The sequence below is a fragment of the Ursus americanus genome, chromosome 22, assembly GCF_024610735.1.
Source record: "Ursus americanus isolate L20-20 chromosome 22, mUrsAme1.1.p, whole genome shotgun sequence".
NCBI lineage: Eukaryota > Metazoa > Chordata > Mammalia > Carnivora > Ursidae > Ursus > Ursus americanus.
Genome location: NC_142148.1, coordinates 10,638,694 through 10,659,316, shown reverse-complemented (window position 1 = coordinate 10,659,316; position 20,623 = coordinate 10,638,694). Strand labels below are relative to the sequence as shown.

Below are 20,623 nucleotides of genomic sequence, written 5' to 3'. Positions count from 1 at the left end.
CTCCTACGAACAACACATCAGGCATTCTAAGTGCCCACCACCCACAGCTAACCAAGTTGTTCTAAGACCTCCAACTGAAGCACCTCACTGCATGGTGGGTATCCAATTTATACATCTACAGTTCTGAAAATGTGAGTATGCTCATAAAGGAGCTTAGTTACAAGAAACTTGTAATTTATAAAATGTGGTATTTCAGCCATGGAGTAAATCTCAAGTTTACTTAGGCTGAATTAAACAGGCATGTAAATAGTGAACATTGCTTACCAGAAAATGTACAAAAATGTTTGTTTTTTTTTTTTTTTTTATGATTAGCAACTAGGAGGAACCTAAGTTAAAGTTTACACTGAAAGATGTACAATACTCTGAGTTAAGATTACTGGCAATGTTAAGGGATCTGGGGAATTCTATCTGCCTTTCTTCCCCAGAGCTTATGAAGGCCACTTAACAAGAGTTTGTCCACCTGGAGCCAGAATAACATACTCATTCATATGTGTTAGCATCATCAAAAACATTTACAAAGGCTCTTGGTTTTTAAGTAAAACATTCTTTATAAAACAGGCACACAGTATAAGAACATAAGCAAAGAAGGATCCCTCCTACTCCTATCCCCCAGCCATGGAGCTCCCCTTCTGGAAGTGGCCACTGTTATGTCAGGTTTTTCGGCAACAAGCCAAAGATTCCTTGAAAGAACATCTCCAACAAACTCTGCGAATGTTAGGATTATTATGGATGACAAGATAAAGAACGCAAGGATCCTACACTGTTTGTTGTTTTCCCCAGCCTGCTGCTTGCTGTTAAGAAAGAACTTTAAGGGGTGCCTGGGTGGCTCCGTTGGTTAAGCATCTGCCTTCTGCTCAGTTCAGGATCCCAGGGTCCTAGGATCAGGTCCCGCATCAGGCTCCCTGCTCAGCAGGGGGCCTGCTTCCTTCTCCCTCTCCTGTTCCCCCTACTTGTGTTCTCTCTTTCTCTATCAAATAAAAGCTTTTCTTTACTTTCTTTTTTTTTAAAGAAACAACTTCAAATCAAGCTGGCTTCAGGTTTCATCTATGTTAACTATTTGATTCACACTTAAAAACTTATACAAGAATTACTCCTGGCCTCCTCTTTACCCCTCAAAAGCCCTCCGATGTAGAAACCTGGACAAGGGGCCCATACCATAAGTGACTGAGAGCAGGAAGAGAGTAAACAGGAAATCAACTGTCTGGGATTAAGGGCTGATTCCTCACTTTTGAATAGAAAGAGAGCTAGAAACAAAATATTTACAATAATTACTCTTAGGGAGGAAGATGCCTTATAAAAATGTCAAAAAGTGTCTAGAGATGGGCTTACTTTCTCTCCCCAGGTGGCTACTCCTTTCTCTTGAGCCTCCTTGGCTGTCAGAATGGCCATTTCCACCAGGTCAGCACCATTACCCCAATACCAACGAGAGCTCCTTCAGTCAAACCATAAACCTTTCAGCTCATGGCAAAAAAGGGGGAGATTGAATGGAACCACTGTTCACCTGTTTACCATTTCTGAAGAACCTATACTTTGTCAATGTGCTGGGAATAGACAGATGAACAGGACACGGTTCTTCCCTTCAACAGTCCATGTCTAAGGGACAGGACCTAGAGCACACAGCAAGCACGTGGGCACTGGAGTAAAGACGACGGCTGTTTTTCCTGCCCAACTGCCTCTTGGAGCCACCCCTAGTGCAAATGATGTGCAGTCCCTTCCTCCATTAGAGCAGAGCATATATGACTCAGGTCCACCAATCAGAGTACTCTACCTCTACAGAAACAGACTGGTAGAGCTGGATGTGTGCCCCAAACAAGGCTGATACTGATGCTGAAAAGGACTCAGGACCCGCTACTACATGGAGAAAGCAGAGGGAGGGAAAGACTCCTGTTCAGTAACACTTAAAGTCCTCAATCCAGCTGTGCCTGACCGCCCCTTCCACAGACTTTTCCTAAACCAGAGCCAAGTATATGACCACTTTTGCTTAAGCTTCGGGTCATGTTCCTCCCGCAACCAAGTCTCAATAGACCCACTGGGCAATGGGACACAGAAGAGGAAGTGAACGAGAGAAAAGATGGAGAACTTTATGCCAAGATGCTTTGGCCCCTGATTTCATTAATCAAAAGAGAGACAACCCCCCGCCTTTTTTTCAGAGACGGGGAGGGAGACAGGGAGACTGGTGTGACTGGAGGGGCAGAGGAATAGAGAGAATCCCAAGCAGCATCATGCATAGTGCAGAGCCTGACATGGTGCTTGATCCCACAACCCCAACATCATGACCCAGAGCCGAAATCGAGTTGGATGCTTAACCGACTAAACTACCCAGATGCCCCTCCCCCAAATCTTATACAGTACTAGAAAGGGGACACCTGGGTGGCTTAGTCAGTTTAGCATCGGGCTCTTGATATTGGCTTGGGTCATGATCTCAGGGTCATGAAATGGCCCCCAGTTGGGCTCTGCACTAACTGTGGAGACTGCTCAAGATTCTCAACCTTGCCCTCTGCCCCTCCCCACTCTCTCAAAAATAAAAATAAGAACCACTAAAAGATTTGGGGGAAAGCTCAATGACCTATTAATAAGGGTTAACATTTGCAAGTATTTTATTAACAGCTGAAAAAAAGCGTTTGGGTAAGCATATGCCATATGATGAACTAGACTTAAAATATCAATTTTTTTAAAAGATTTTATTTATTTATTTGACAGAGACAGCCAGCGAGAGAGGGAACACAAGCAGGGGGAGTGGGAGAGGAAGAAGCAGGCTCCTAGCGGAGGAGCCTGATGTGGGGCTTGATCCCAGAACGCGGGATCACGCCCTGAGGGCGTGCTTAATGACTGCGCCACCCAGGCGCCCCTAAAATATCAATTTTTGAGAATGATTTAAATTCATTGCTGAATGATTCAGCCACATTCCTTCCTATTGATCTTTGTGATTATACCCACACCTACTGACTGGGTCCAAAACATTAAAGTTTTACTAATAATCCTGGCCTAACTCCTATTCATGTGCTTTCTTAGAAAGCAAGAGTCAGATGGCAGAAATGAAAATCTGAGATCTGTAGCCCTAGGCTAGAGGTAAATTGAAAACATGTATAGACGACTGATCAAACACAGGTTTCTCTTTCCCCTCCAAATACCAGAACCAAAAATACTCCTTTACTCCACGTACCAAGAGACAAATGAGGCAGAGTGAGCCTGTCTCATGAGGAAATATCTACAGGCTGAACCTGTACAGGTGAAGGATAATAGCACCTCAATGACTGTGAACTTCACTTAAGCAAAGAAGTCATTATCTGAGAAACATAATTGTAATCACTTATGAAACAGCTCTGCCAAAAGGCTTGGATCAAGTCACGTGCTGTATTCAGGCTTCTCTGGGTTAGGAAGACAGAGGGGAACCTGACAGCAGACAGTTCTAGTTTAGCTGGCTCAAGGCAAGGCTTGCAGGACCTGATGTACCAAGAGTCAACAGGGCTTGTCTATGTATATGATAAGGTCCCTTGCAAAGGGATCAAGGATGACATCATTTAGTCTCTGTTTTAGGGGTAGAAAAAAAAGAAACAACATTTATAACCGTGCCCAGACAGTTAAATCAAAAAAACAAAAAAAAAAACAACATAAAACCCAACCTTAAACCTTTGACCAGGCACAGTTAATCAAACAAGCCAGGAGAAAAAAAAGCCTCCAGATCAAACTTTTCCAGATTATATTTTAAGCTACTGCAAGTGTGGATGTAACATGGCATTTTCCAGGATATAATTCTTCATATTTTTATGTGCATTCTTAGGTTTCCCGAGTTCTTAATAAGAACATATGGTACTACTTTAACATGCCAGAAAATACAGAAGTAAATATGATAGCATGCCCTAACTTCCATCACCTGCAAGTATAACTGCATATCTGGGAACTAAAATATCAACATATACCAGAATGACAACTAATGCCTCAGTTATATCAGTGAATACAAATTCACAATTTTGGTAAGAAAACGTTTCTAACATTGCACTGAGAGCTAGACAGGAATGGTTACTTCTTCTGGTAACACCTATACATAAGCTGCTTAGTCTAAGCCAGTGGTTTTCAACACTCCCCACCCCCTCCCCCCTTTAAAGAGGAAACCCTTGTTTCTAAACAAATCTTAGCTGAATTATAAAGAAGATAGAAAGTGGAGGGGCTCAGAGGTTGAAATGGAAAGAGGAAGAAGGAAAAGTTCTCAGTTGCTAAATATCTCCTTGAAATAGTTACTTGTCTAAACTAAGCTTCTAATGCAAATTTATGCCAAGATGACAGTTGTCTGAAATAAAGAATCGGGACCTAGTGAACAATCAACCAAAGCAGGAAGTTTCATGGCTATAGCAGAATTCCAAAAGTTTACTGAAAGTCTCCCCTACGTAAAATTACAGTCTGATCAGTATGGTTGTCAGAAGCCCACAGTAAGCCTAAGGATTAGAATACAGTTTATACTTTGGTTTTGTCTTTTAAACATTTCTACATTAAGCTATAAAGAAAAACACACATCTGAGAAAATCTTTTACTGGGGGTGTGGGGGTGGGATCGAAGGCTGGAAATAATGCCATTTCTAGTGAAGAAAAAAGCAGTAGTATTTTCTGTGTTATTAAAAATTAGGAAGACATTCAAACTACTAAAATATAAACAGTTTCATTTTTGGTAACATCACCAATCCAAAGTAACAAGTAAGAAGTAAGAAGAAATTCAGATACTTGATACTAAATCAAAAAATAAAGTATTCTAATGTCATGCAGATGCAAGTATTTATATAAAGATCTTAAAACCTGCACTGGGGTTTAAGGGTCAGATATATTTGAAGTTTCTTTAAACCACTAACTACAAAGTACTGTTGTTTTTTAAGAGGCAAAGACATTTTAAGAAGATTCTCATAAATCTTCATGCTACCCACGACGGTACTTTTTTTTTTTTTTTTAAACAGATTTTGTGATGTCTCTGTGGAAACATTTAGGACCCATTAAAATAAAAAAACTAGGCAGAAAGAAAACATTTCCTTATTTATGTGCTCACTTTTCCTCCTACCACCCCCTCAGCAATATATTTAATACCTGTCAATATCGCTGAGTAAAACTGTGGTCATTGTAAAACACTGTTTCTTTTTATAATCAGTAAGTGCTTATCTTTCCTGACTATTCTGGGATAAGAAGCAGTGAAGAGAGATAACTTATTTGTTTTTTAAGGGTGTCACTAAGTCCTACATTTTAAACCAGTTGTAAAAAGGCTTATATGTTTGTATTTTGAAAAATAAACCCCATAGGGGCGCCTGGGTGGCACAGCGGTTAAGTGTCCGCCTTCGGCTCAGGGCGTGATCCCGGCGTTATGGGATCGAGCCCCACATCAGGCTTCTTCCTCTCCCACTCCCCCTACTTGTGTTCCCTCTCTCGCTGGCTGTCTCTATCTCTGTCAAATAAATAAATAAAATCTTAAAAAAAAAAAAGAAAAAAAGAAACCCCATAAAGCTTTCTAGAACTCTCCAATGAATGAGCATGTTGAGAGCCCAGAGACTACATTTGGTCTGGAAGCAACCATCTTACTCAATCTTTAAAAAACAACAACAACAACAACAACAAAAACCACAGTCCTAAAAAGCAGCAGCTAATCTTTCAATTTCCTATAAGCTTGGGTAAAAGACCTTGCAGATGCCAGAGGCTCTTCATAGAAAGGCAGCTCTAATTGTCTCCTCCGCTCTTTCTCAATCCCAAGTACCACAGAACAAGTAACTGACAATCCAGGGACAGAATACTCTTCTGGATTAGCAGATAAAACTGTGCAGCGTGAGAGTGGTAAGAAAGCTTAGACTCCTTTCTCCTTAACTAACGGAAAACGAGCAGTAGTGTTGAGGTTAAAAAGGGGGGCTTATTTGGAAAGCCCAGGAAGATTAGGAAAACTACTTTGCAAATGAAGACACACTTGTACCAAAAGCTAAATCTGAATAATGAACAATTATTTTGCTTAGGTTAATCATATTAGAACACTGTTAATAAAGGCAAGAAGCCGGCAAAAAATGTAACCAGCTTCTGTTTTCTTCTATACTTACCTACTAACTGCGCTATTTTTACTGTTCTCTAATAATAATAACCCCCAATGGAGTTAGTTGTGTCAAATACAAAACTGCCTCCAGAAAAACACACTGATTTTCAAGTTTTTACCAAATCAATGATTAAATTCCGCAAGTTTTTATACTATTTTTTTGATAAGTAGACTTGTTATTTATAAAAGGCAAAATGAATACGTTTACCTAAATATAGCATTGGTACAGCAATCCTTGGTCATAGGAATACTTTTGACCACTGCCTACAAATACAGTGTGAACTCCTTCCACAAGGAGCCCTGCTCTAACCTAAGACTCTCTGCCTGATCAGCTCAAGTGAGCGGAGCACAAACCCCACCAGGCAGCTTGTTTTACACTGGACAGCTCTGTTCACAAGCCCACAGGTCTCAGTTCAGCTACAGAAATCGAACTCCCTAGCTACAGAACAACAGCCTTTCACGTTTTTAAGACCCTTCCTCCTTCCCTCCCAAGTCTTCCCCCTTCTCCAAGATAACCATGCTCAGTTCATCCCACCATTACTTCTGTTATTACAGCAGCCAATCTCCAGTGGACGGGCTCCAGTCTGTCAGTCTCTCTAGTGCCCTGAATAAACTTATTCCAGATGTGACACAATCAGAAGGTCAAGTGGGACAACACTTCTCTAGTTCTAGGTATTTTTAAAAATTTTTAAATTATTTTTATTATTATTATTTTTAGAGAGAAAGAGAGCGTGGGGAGTGGGGAAAGGGAGAGACAGAATCCCAAGCAAGTGCCACGCCTGGTGGAGGGCCTAAGGTGGGGCTTGATCCCACAACATTGAGATTATGACCCGAGCCAAAATCAAGAGTCGGGTGCTTAAATGACTGAACCACCCATATGCCCCTAAATTTTTTTAATTTTTTTTTTAGAAGTAAACTCTATGACCAACATGGGGCTTGAACTCATGGCCCAGAGATCAAGAGTCACATGCTCCACCTACTGAGCCAGCCAGGTGTGCCCTGGATATTATTTTTAAATTAATGTTCCTGAAAGGTGCACTGTTTTGGTGGCAGCCACTTTACACATATGACAACAATCAACCAAGATCTTTTTTTTTTTTTAAATAAATATGTGTTGTGTTTTTCAGTATTAGGTGGTTCAGTTTGTGGGAACAAAAATTTTCTGTACTAAATCCATGTCTGGTTAAAAGGGAAGTTAACTATCAAGTGTTTAAGTATCTTTTCAAATAAAGGGGCATGAACATTTTAATTCCAAAATGTAGCACTGTGCATCACTGAAAGAACCTAAGGGTTGCCTCACCTAAACTCTTCTCATTTTACAGATTAGCAAGTGAGGTGAAGCAACTGGCCTAAAGGTGATCAGCTTGTCCATGACAGACCTGGGTGTCAAGGTCATCTCCAGATCTAGGATGCAGGGTTCCTCCCATTGCCCTTGTAGATGAAGTTCTGATCTCAGACATTAAAGGTAAACAAGAGCATGTTAAATACATACATCTGAAAGTGCCAGAACTTCATGCTCAAGGTTGAAAGGACCTTAAACAAGTTCAACCAAACTAGCTCAAGTGATGAAACAGATTAAGAATACATACACATCTCAGGTCAGATGGTCCCATCAGATCCAGAGAAGAACTGAACCTGAAACAAGAACCTAGCTCTGAGATAACTTGCCAAAAGTGCTCTTAACCATCACCATGGATGCCAACAGTCACTAGATAGTTAGGTCGGAAAGATACCCAAATTGTAATAATACTTTGCAAAATGCAAACCACAACATTGGTATCCCTAAATAAAACAACTGCTTTCAAAAACAGATGTATCCTATGTCCCTTTTTTATCACCTTCCCATTATCAGTACTCAAAACATGCTATTCCAAAAATTGCTTGGGAAAGCAGAGGCTTTGATGATCCTTCTTTTTTTGGAGAGTAGGGTTAGGGAGGAGGCTAGTCTGCTTTCTACTACCTTTTAGGCTCCTTTTTGCAAATAAAGTTCCATTTGTTTTTATTACAAAAGCAACTGGGAAATAAAAGCATACATCCACACAAAAACCTGTACATGAGGGGTGCCTGGGTGGCTCACAGTCAGTCAAGCGTCTGACTCTTGATTTTGGCTCGGGTTGTCATTTCACGGGTGGTGAGATCGAACCCAGCGTTGGACTCCATCCTCAGCTTGGGAGTTGGCTTGAGGTTCTCTGCCTCTGCCTCTGCCCCTTCCCCTGGGCTCGCTCTCTCTCAAATAAATAAATAAAATTCTAAAAAAACAAAAACACCATAAGAACCTGTACACGAATGGTCTCACAGTAGTCATTAATACCCAAGAAGGAGAAACAACCCAAATCTCCATGAACTATTAAATGACAAAATGTATACTCATAGAGTGAAATATGATTCAGCTATAAAAAAAAAATCAAGTACTGATATATGCTCCAACATGGATGAACCCTGAAAAATTATACTCCATCAAAGAAGTCAGTCACAAAAGGCCACTTATTGTATGATTCCATTTACAGGCAAATCTACAGACAGAAAAAGTAAAGCTAAAAAAATATAAGGAAGGAAGGAAGGATGGAAGGAAAAGTAAAGCTGCCAAAGGCTAGAGGAGTTTGGGGACAGTAGAGGGCAACTGCTCATGGGAACCGGGTTCTTTATGGGATGATGAAAATACTCTAAAATTGATTGTGGTGATTGTTGCACAACTCTATGAATATACTAAAAAACATTAAATTGTACACTTTAAAGGTGTGAACTGTATGGTGTATGAATTACCTCAGTAAAGCTGTTACAAAAGAAAAAGACAATGGGCCTAATAGAACAAATATAGATAAGACAAGGAACATAAGTAATTATACGTAAAGAGTTAACACTGGGTATCTTTATCCTTCCAGATTTTTATGCACATGTAATTTTTCTTTTAAAAGGAAATGAATTTTATATATCTCAGCATTTAGTCATGCGGCAAGGAAACCAATGCTGCCAGAGAAGTTTTTAATTTTTAAGAACTGTGCTTTCCTTCCAACAGGTAGATGCTAGCCACAAACGGCTATTCATCACATAAAATGTGGCTAGTCTGAACTGAATGGATATATGCTTTTAAATTATTTTTATTTGTGGTAAAATACACATAACATAAAATTACCATCTTAAGAATTTCTAAGTGTACAGTTCAGTGGTAGTCATAATATCATGCTGTCATCGCCACTACCACCACCCATCTCCAGAACTCTTTTCATGTTGCAAAACTGAAACTCTGTGCATTAAACAATAACTCCCTTCCCTCCTGCACTGGGCAACCACAATTCTACCGTCTCCATGATTCTGGCTACTCTAAGTACTTCATTTAAGTGGAATCACAAAGTACTTGTCTTTTTGTGACTGGCTTATTTTACTTAGCACCATGTCCTCAAGGTTTATCCATGTTGGAGCCTGTGTCAGAATTCCCTTTCTTTTAAAGGCTGAATTATATTCTATACTATATGTGCACCATATTTTGCATATATATTATTCTAAGGCTGAATAATATTCCACGCTATATGTATACACATTTTGCAGGTGATGGGACACTTGGATTCCTTCCACCTTTTAGCTATTGTGAATACTGCTGTGAACATGGGTGTACACATATCTCTTCACTTGGTAATTCTAAGTTTCCATAGCGATTCTACCATTTACATTCCCATCAACAGCGTACAATGCTTCCTATTTCTCCATATCCTCACCAACACTTGCTAATGTTTTTTGTAACAGCCATCTTAATGTGTATGAGGTAGTATTTCATTGCAGGTGTGATTTGCATTTCCCTAATGATTAGTGATACTGAGCATCTTTTCATTTGCTTATTGGCCACTTATATGTCTTCTATAGAGAAAGCTCTATTCAAGTCCTTTGCCCATTTGAGATATGCTCTCACAAGTAAAATATACTTGGGATTTCCAAGGCTTAGTATTAAAAAATGCAAAATATCTCATAAATACTTTTTCAAAAATACTGACATGTTGAAATAATACTTTGGATGTACCAGGTTAAAAATGTATTAAAATTTCATCTTTAAACTAAATGTTAACATCAAATGAAATTAAATGTTAAAATGTGGCTAGGGGAAACACAGATGACCCTTGAAGGCATATGCTAACTGAAATACGCTGGCCACGAAAGGGCAAACACTGTGCTTCTACATCATGAGATGCTGAAAGTGAAATTCAGACCGAAGGTGGCTGCCAAAGGCTGGGTGGAGAGGAGAATGGGGACATGGTATTTAATGGGTATAGCGTTCAGTTTCTGTAAGATGAAAAAAGTTTTGGAGATAAACAGTGGTAATGGTTGCATGACAATGTGAGTGTACTTAATGACAAAGAACTTTACATTTGAAAGTCATTTAAATGATAAATTTTATGGTACACTTTACCACAATTAAACATAATTTTTTTTTCAATGTGGCTACTGAAAAATTTGATGCAATAGTACTGAATATGGAACTAAATATGGTTTGCTTATAACTTTATTAGCAGGATAGTGTGGGTACAAAATTAGAGGCATCTATCATTGATGATTCTCTGCCAGAACTATGAATATTAAGCATCTGTTAAGAATTTTTTTTGAAGAGGACAGATCCTCTAGATCAAGTCCTGGATGTAACATAGGAACTCTGAAAGACTATAAATTTCCAGACTATTTTGGACAATATTAAATGACTGACTCTATGGTAACATTATTAATGGCCCCCAAACTGTTGGGTATTTAAAAAAAATCTTAGAATTCACTTTCCTGGCACTTTCCTGCTCTACTCCTACAGGCCAGGAACAGAGGAATATATCACTTCTGTCAATGTCAAAGGCTCCACTTCACTCTGCCTTAACTAATAGATTTAATCCAGCTGGGGTTACTTTAGTTAAGTTCAACTATTTTTTAGTTTTGCAGAAGTGAAATGATTCTAGAGCATGAAGCAGTACAGAAAAGATTTTCAAAGAATTTCCATGTATCAAATTTTTAAATAACCAGTTTCTTTCAAACTGTTATAACGACAGAACTGCAAAAGGGGAGAGGTCCTAGGAAAAATAAATTAGGAAAGCTTTTCAAAGTTAACACAATGATGAAAATTTAATTTTAGCAAGTTTTGTTTTCTTTCATGTGGTGTGGCTCATTAATATCAAACCAAGAATCTAATGGGAAATAAGCAGCCCCATTCACCACATTATCAATCTCCAAAATTATAATTACACTGTGACTTAAAATGTTTTATTTTAAATGCTCATCACAGATGATTTAGGAAAGTACGACCTGAAATTATTATTGATACAGTGTGGAAGAGGTATTTATGTCTGTAAATTAAAACCACTATGAATCATTTTTCAGTAGAGATTGATTTTCCTGATTTCAAATGATGGAATTACGAACCCTTAAAATATGCAGGAAGACAAGGGTGCCATCGCACTACCCAAAGCAAAGAAGGTCTATTAAAAAGATTCTGCTTGGTTTTTTTTTCCCTTGCTAGATATCTAGCATCTACAGCAGTGGCTGACACATAGCAGGCACTCAATCAATGTAGACTAAGGAACAGCCCCTGCCTAGAAAGGACTTACAGAGATGACACCCCATAAATATCTACAGGAAAAGAAGCAAAGTGTCAGATGTGTCACAAACTAAATGCTCTGAGGTTTCATAAGAGGGAGAACTCATTCTCAGTAGGGGAGCTCAGGAGAAGGTGGAAGTAGATGCTAAACTGGGGCCATAGGTTAGTTGAGAATCTGCATTCACTGCAAAATCCCCCCCCAAAAACAAAAAAACTTGCTGGCACAGTTCCAGAGGTGGGACCGCAAGGAGTTCTAGGAGCTATGTATAGAGTCCAGAGTGGCTGCTATGCCAAGCTTCTGAGTAATAATGAATGACAGGAGTGGAAAGCAGGTTGGGGATAGGACAGAAGCCTTGAGTGTGAAGCCAGAGTCCGCGGCTGTGTCTGGGAGGCACTGACGAGGTGCTGCGGACACTGAAGGAGGAAAGGATACAAATCTAACGGCACTTGAAGAGAATTAATCCGGCCCGAGTGGCAGGTCCCATTACAAAAGGCCTAGAGGAAGTCCATGCAGAGTGGAGTACCAGACCGACGCACCTGTCAGAATCACCAGAGGGAGTTTACACCCATCTCAGACCTACACAATCTGAAAGGTCTGCAAGATCACCGGAGCCTTAGGTCTAAGATAATAAGATACTGAAGTGATGGCAAAAGGAAGATGAAGTTCAAGGGTGAAGCCTATAGCCTGCATCAACATTTGTGTTTTCCAGTAAAGCTATATTGTTTTCATGAATAAAAATTTAGCTGACCTATCAGGCACATGTAAAATTTTTACCTTACAACTTCAAATTTCTGTTAACAAGTAGGGTGACACAACACAGTAAAAGCTTTCCTCTGCTCAAAAGAAAGTACGATGTAGTGATTAAGAACACAGCTCCAGAGCTGGGCAGATCTGTGTCCTTACTTAATCCTTACTCTGCCACTTACTAGCTCTGTGAACCTAAAAATGTTACTCAACCTCTGGATGTCTCTTTCCTTATGGTATATGCAGAAGGACACTATTCCATTGTTCAAATGCCAGAAAGATTAAATGAGATGCTGCCAGTTAACACTTAAAGCAATTTCATCATTATTATCTTAAACCAGATCAGATACTAGAATATTAAGTCACTTTGAAAATTATGAGCTCACACTATGGTATAATTTTTTAAAAAATATGGACTATTAATCCTGAGAATCAGATGTGGTTGCCATGTATCTGTTCCTAGACACATTATAATGTGCATTCACACACACAATAGTGTTTTCACATAATACAACTGTGAGTTGGCATACTAACTTTATAAACTCTGTGGAACTTAAAATGCTTACGCAACAGAGTATCTCCAAGTACCCACAATAGACCTAGGTGACTTACAGTCACATAGAAACATAAAGGTATGATCTAGATTTTGCATATTCGTTAAAAAAAATATGTGGGTCACTTCTCTTTTAAGAAGACTTTCAGACTAAAAGACTAGTGCTTACAACCGGAAACTATTATTTTGCTGTTTATCCTGTTACTTGGGAGTATTTAGATTTTAGATGAGAATCCTAGCTGTGACCACCAGAATTTATAGAACACTAATGGAACCAATGGCTTTCAGGGTGTTTTGAGAATGTGCTGGGACTATGACAGAATACATGCATGGAGGGGAAGACGACACTGGAGGGACAAAGTGAAAGCTGAGCAACTAAAGGTGTGCTCCCTAACCCTTTATTGATTTTACATACTGAAGTTCTCAAAGAATTTTATTTGAAAGAAAGTTGACTCGCAGCTTGCAAAAAAAAAAAAAAAAAGAAAGGAAAAAAAAGGATTGAAAATATCTCTAACACCTTAATCTAGCTTTAGAGAGTATGAGATGGGGAGCATTTTCCAATTTACTCCATTTTATTTTTTTTTATTTTTATTTTTTTAAAGATTTTATTTACTTATTCAACAGAGATAGAGACAGCCAGCGAGAGAGGGAACACAAGCAGGGGGAGTGGGAGAGGAAGAAGCAGACTCATAGCGGAGGAGCCTGATGTGGGCTCGATCCCATAACGCCGGGATCACGCCCTGAGCCGAAGGCAGACGCTTAACCGCTGTGCCACCCAGGCGCCCCTCAATTTACTCCATTTTAAACAGGCATTCCAGCAAGGCAGGGACACACCAGGGGAATGACCGCAACACTTCACTGCCTATGTAAGAACTCCATAGCTGAGCACTGTTGCTATCAATACAGGTGGACAACCAGTCTTAAGAGAAATGTGAAAAAGGGAAATCAATTCACAAGTGGGCCTAAGAAGACGTCCAGACATGTCCATTTATAATCATTCCAGTAGCACGTCACTGGTCTGGTCATCTAAATGGTGTAAGACACGAAGTAGGTTATTTTTAATTCCTTAATGAGAACATTTCCATGCTCTATCAAAACTACTCAGAAATAATTTTCTCAGAGTAAGGGGGTACTTACTCCTCATTCATGAAAAACAGAATAATTTATCTGAATCACCTCAAGTTTTTCTGAGAGATCTCCTAGGAGTCAAGGCCTAATAGGCAAAGCTTTCTTTGTAGCAGAAGCATTATTCGCGTAGCAGGCTTTGCCACTTGGTGGCTTGAGTCTTACAATTTCTGCAGAGAAGTTTTTCTGGGTGTTGTTTTTAAGCCTACCTGATTCTGGACCAGGACTTTGTGAGCCGACTGCATAGGACACTGCCAGTTCCAGTTCACCCCTTTCACAAGAGCAAGAATTCTGTTGACTTAGGTCTACAACCCCCAATTTAAAATTTTAATGAATTCTTCCATATTTCCGCTAGATAGAAGTTTCTTCAGATATTCCAGATTTCAAAACCACTCATACAGGTTCTCAATTGTTGCCAGTTCCCACCAGAAAAATGTACATGTTTCAATGGAAGCACAGGCTTCCACAAACTCTTGAACGGAGCCCAGAGGGTTCAGAAAAAGGAAAGGCAGAAGGGCAAAAGCCAGCAATTATCTGTCTAAGCAAAAGTAACTGTTCAGAGGAAAGAAAGAACAAGACTGCCCTAAACCCAAACACTGGGAAAAGCAAGAGGACCATAAACTTTCTTTTTAGATCCTTGTACAGGCAACTTCAAACCAGACACATGCTGCTTCAACTAACTACCCCTAGCACAATTTTTGCCGGTACTCTCTTGCTGGGGGTGTGGCCAGCCTCTCTGTCAAGCCCATTTAGGATCCTTGGGTATTCAGGGACACACAAGCACGAAAGAGCACTACCCAGTTATGAAGAATTCATGTGAGCCCTCATGAGCCAAAGAGTACATGGGAACCCTACAAAAGCCTGTGTTCAAGCGCAGGCCTGACGCAGTGCCTTGATTTCCCCATTTGTGAAACAAGGACAATCTTAGGAGAATTGAGAACAGTTTATAAAATGCTTGGCAAATAAAATGGGCATGCCATTAATATTACTCTAAAGGCCAGCAAAGAGGTTTTTACATTCACAACTCACCCTTCCTAAAGGCATCAACCAAGTCATATGAGATGTGACACATAAACAGAAACAACCACAGCTGAGTGACTCAGTTATAAATCTATACCCTTACTGGAGAGGCAGTTAGGATGTGCAGGGATTTATTTTTAATTCTAAGGGATGGTCAAACAATGCATGAACCTCCTACAGATTATGTGCATGTTTCTGAGTTAAACCTTAAATCTTCAACTATTGTGCATGTTCAGGGCAGTCTTCCTTAGTAAAACTACCAAAAGCATTTACGCTTTCCTGCTAATTTCCACACCTTTATTTCTGGAACACTGCTGCAATTCTGGAGATTTCATTATTTCTCAAGCTTAGTCTTAGAACTAAGCTAAGGATCAATAAAAGCAAGGAAGCTTAAGAGTGCATTTCAAAGAACTACAGGCAGAGGACAAGTGAATGCATACATGGAGATGAGAGAAGCCAGAACTGAAATAGTGAAAAGAAGTTTGCGTTTTACACTGATTAGAAAATGTGTGCCCTCAATCAAAACGGCTCCTGTATATAGTTGGCTCACATTTTATCTGTGACTTCCTAATATAGACAACCATATCACATTATAATCAAGTTGATATATATATCCCAATCTGAGAAGCCTGATAATGTGTGAGGAGAGCCTTCTTCCGCTGAACAGAATATGGATCCTCATTTAAGATGACTCCTTAACTGCCAGATATCAAAGATAGGTCACAACCAAAACACAGGTTTAAGGAGTACTAAGACACAGAAAGACAGCACGATCATCCTTCCCCTTACTTTGTAATTAATAGATCAGGCAAACAATATAAAAATCATGAAGTCATGATGGAACCATGGCCACTCATGCTGGGTGAAACAAGGATGGCTTCTTTTATCAAGTATCTCGACGATAAAGGCAGAAAGTGCCAATAAGGAAACAAGAAACAGCTTCTACGTTCAAAGTATCAATTCAGTTAGTGTGGGGCTTTGGTTCTCACCAGTTTAAAATGCCAAGTTTCCAAACTAACAACAAAAAATGTATAACTGACAGTGATGCACATCAGCAAAATATGGCATTTGTTCCAGATTTAACGCCACAAGCTCTTACAAAACTAGGGGAAGTTTGCATGATGCTAATAACAGGTCAAGCTCTATGAATCTGACTATAATTAAATTATTTACTTAGGGGAGCAACATTTTACTTAATGTTCATGCCTTTTAGGCAAATAAATGAAAGTTAAACTCCCATGGAAAATATTTTATCTTCTGGAAGACATAATAGATGTTAAAGTGAAAGCCCTTTTGGAAGTTCAGGATGAACATGTAAATTATTACACAATAGCACTGGGCATCTTGGTGTAATGACAAATCAGCTTCTAATCTTACAAAAATTTCCATTTTTTGGCTATTTTCACATCATTTTGTAAGTTATCTAAGATTTTAACAGGTTATTTTAAAAAACTACAATGTCTAATTCCGGCATTTTTTTCTGTAAACGTAGTGTTTCCCAACCACATCTCTGATGCTCAGACTTTGTATTTAATGACAGTTATTTCCAACTCTAAAAAAGTGAGTTGTATTTTATATGTATATATGTACACACCAATTGACAGAGTTAACCTGCCAAGGTCTATTACAACTTATTCAATTTTGTTATTTATATATAGTTCCCAAAAGACAAAAATACTACTGAAATTCTTCTTTTCTCTCTCTCTACCCAAGTATTGATCCCTACTTGCTCCTTTGTAACTGATCAGCTCTATCTTCTTCATTACATAATTTCCACAATTAAACATGTAGCCAGCATGTGTACATCACCTTAAATGCATCAACCAACAGATTTCGGAATACTTAAATTTTCAAAATACTAGAGAAATTATGTTTAGTAGGTATTTTTCAAATTTTGTGAACAGTTACAAGAAAAGCAACAATTTAACATATACTGTACCTTATTTAATTATGCTTTTAGTAATCAAATCAAAATAATAAACTTGTTCATATATGTTATAACAAAAAACAAAAGTCATTTTTACTTGGTAAAAGCCTATTTAAGCTGATTATCTGGTAGCAACTACATGCTCATGAAAAGGCCTATTCTGATCAGAGAATCTTTAAGGTTTTTAAAAGCAACTCTTGAGATTGGGTCATCAAAATAACAATAATTGAGAACTTACTTGACACTTAATCTGTTCAACATGGTGACGTTTTATTTTTAATATAAATAGTATTAGAACTTTTCCTGCACTCTGGTTTAAGGAAAAAAAAGAGAAATTTAAGCAAAACAAATTCACAGTGGGTATGTTTACAACCAATGACTTCCAGGACAGGCAGGGCCAGAGGTCTTTAGAGATTCAAAGCCCAATCTCCTGTATTTTCTATCCAGAGATAATAAGAACCAAAATCTAAGATTTAGTTAGCTCAATGTATAGCAGCCTCTGATAAGGTAATTTTAGGAAATTTTCAACAATGGCCAAGATAAAGAAGGAATTTCTACTTAAAGTTCAATTAAACAGAATACCCAGCCCCACCCTCTGGTTAGTTGAGGCTTTTTACGTACTTTTAACGAACCCTCACAGTTTACCTAAATTTCAGCTTTCAAGCCCAATTGCTTCACCTTTTATTTATTTATTTTGATGCCAAAACCAGGAAACCTTGGAACTGCAGAATACATGCTTTCTAAGAGCTCATAGCAAGTTTTCCTGTAGGGGGAAAATGGCTATTAACCACTAAGGGTATCAGTTAACACTGTATCTTATGTATAATTTGCCAAATCAAACAAAAGCACCTTCACAAACTTCACCTCAAACATACCCTCAATAGAAGTTGCTTTCAAATTACTCATTTAAAAACTCATATAACTATATATCAAAGACCAAGTACAGGTCAAAATTGTACCTGTTTAACATATACTAAGCAGTATTTAAAAATTATAAATATTACCAATTAGATTTAAAATCTGATTCTTATGGTTACTAAAAAATTGCAAAACCAATATAGTTAAGTCTCCAGCAGAATACCTGAACCAAGCTGCCTCCTTTTCACTCACCAAAATGTTACTTGGTAGCAAATGTTCCATGAAAATTCTCCCTTAAGCACCAACTGGTTAACTATGTATCAAAGAATACACCCATTCATTTCCCCATAAATTTACCTTGGTGTATCTATATAAAATACTTGCAACAAAGTCTTAAAAGTACCCTGAGTATCAACAACCACTGTCAATAACTGGTAGCAAGTACATGTTCATGGAAAGGCCTGTTCTGATCAGAGAATCTGTAAGGTTTTTATAGAAGCTTAGCAACTCTTGAGATTGGGTCATCAAGATAACAATAATTGAGAACTTAACATACTTTATACACAAGAGTGCAGAATGCAAATGATTTAAAACAGTATTAGCAACTTAAAAATTTTCTCTTAAACAAGACATAAGTCATTTCTCTGTTCAGAACCCACGACTGCAATCAGCTCTAACCGGTTCCTTGAGGAATGTGGCTAGGCTGAAATTTTGGAAGTGTTGGCTTTGGTGGTGACCAAGGAGGAAGAAGTCTCTGGCTTCCCTGTTGCTGCAGTTCCCACCCTCCAAAATGAATATACCCACCGGTGTGAATTGACAATGTGGTCCAAAGAGCAAGGCAGGAACGGAGTCCAGATCCTCAAAATGGTAGTACAGGGCATAACCACTAGGCCACCTATCAGTTCAGTACAAAAAGTACAACCCTGTGCATCATGGTGCAAAAGCTGGGGCCTAGGTTTCGCATTGTGCATCTCACACCTATGGAAATAACAAGAGGAGTAAAATCTATAGAAATCAACACACCCTAAGAAGGTGGGTGCTCACAGAAGACCGGTGTCAACACTTTTGCAAAGGTGGTTGGCTACTGAGATAATGAATGGCAATTACAAGTCCAAAGTTGGAAGGCAACAAAATTTTACAATAAACTCTGTTGAGCTTGACAATGAAGAACTCAACATGGATTTGATGTTTACCAACAAGGCTTTGCAAATCATGACACCCATCTACATGCTTATGAAAATTACTAACCCACTAAAACCTAACATCCTTCAAGAATGATTTTTAACTCTAAGAGTTGGAAAGATTTGGGTCATGAAGAAAGGAGGTAAGCAGCAATACCCCCAAACCCATTACTCTCAGGTTTTAAACGTTCCCCTTTACCATCTGACCTTGGAAAGACATGGTGACACATTAAAAGCTTAAGGTGGAAGAATTCCAGAATTCCAGAGAATAGGAAATCTGTGTACCAATGATGTGCCAAGAACAAATGTGGATTGTCTGAGGGTCAACAGTTTTGAAAAAGTAAAGAGAGAGAACTTCTAAAATGCAGGGTGGATTCTTTAAAAGAAATAAAATCACCGCTCTTGACTCACTTAATCCTTCGCCATGTTGCTGTCAGCTCACCAACTAAGAGTGCGAGTGTGTGTCTTGCTGGGTCCATTTTCCCATGGTCTGTAGAAGGCGCTGTGAAGCACATCCTGTTCTAGCTCTGGGGCCCTTCCCCCCTCTGCAGCCTTACCCAGTGCAGGGAATGCGCCCCCTACTGACTCCAACACTCATCGCCTTTAGCCGACTTGGCTGCGGTGCATTTTGGGTGGGGGCTGGTATTTTCTTGATGGCCATAAACCAGAAGCAACAATGCAGATTTATAAAGAAACTGTATCAAGCTCCCCAGGAGTTTCCCCCCCTCCCCCATTTTGAAGGTTCAAGACACTGGCACGAGAAGCATCAGGGATAGGAATTAGGTGTGTGTGGGGATGGACAGCATTAAAATGGCAAACACAGGAAACAGTTTGGTTCTTTTTCCCTCCCAAGCCTTTGTCTGAGAAATGGGGTTATAGCAAGAACTGCCCAGAGGAACTGGTGAATGCAAGAACATCAAGAAGACTTAGTGTGGGTACATGTGTGGCTAAAAAGGATATTAGACCTCAGCGCCTGATCTTGGGCAGAAGAGGAAGAGAAGCAATCGCGCCTTTTCCAGCAGACAGGCATCCAGGTTGGGGGGGAGGGGAGGGCAGGCAGGCAGCCCAGAGGAAAGAGAGGTGAATAAAAGGGTGCTCAAAGAACTCCTCCCCATTCATTGCATTAAAAAAAAAATCTTTTCGCAGCTTTCTGGATTTCCATTTTTTACCATCTTAGTGCAAAGTTGGGGCTCAAAATGTTCGAAAGAGGTCGTGCTGACCAGGAAGCTGCGACTGAGAAAAGGGGTGGTGGTGGACTCCGTGGTTAGGATAGGAGGGGAGCTGGCATGTTGGGGAGGAAGGCTTGCACAGCGAAGGCAAAGACTTTCCACTCCGTGCCATGCATACTCCCCGCCCCCCAATCTGTCCCCCCCCTCCCCCAGCTAAGGGTGGGCAGACCTGGCAGAAGGCTCGTCCCAGGCACTGGGGGTGTGCGTGGGGGGCTCGTTTCGGGGGGGGAGCGGGAGGAAGGGATTAGTTCCAGAGATGGGAGCAGCTCGGTTCTTGCTGGGGGCGGGGTGGAGGGAGATGCCATCAGCGGCACAAGCTCCGGGGGCCAGGCTGGCTGCTGGCCTCGGCGGGCTCACGGGGCGGGGAAGGG

The 20,623-nt window shown here is 39.7% G+C and overlaps 1 protein-coding gene across 9 annotated transcripts in view; it reads right to left on the bottom strand.

The window, feature by feature from the left end:
* Positions 1–20,623, bottom strand: part of ADNP (activity dependent neuroprotector homeobox) — a 31,650-nt gene that overhangs the window by 9,849 nt on the left and 1,178 nt on the right. For 2 of the 9 annotated variants that reach the window (XM_087853502.1, XM_087853496.1), the window contains exon 2: positions 18,647–18,820. The exons of 2 other annotated variants lie outside the window; for them this stretch is intronic. The gene's annotated coding sequence lies outside the window, so the exon portion shown is untranslated. 5 more of the 9 variants (XM_087853501.1, XM_087853497.1, XM_087853500.1 and 2 more) reach the window with 5 other exon arrangements.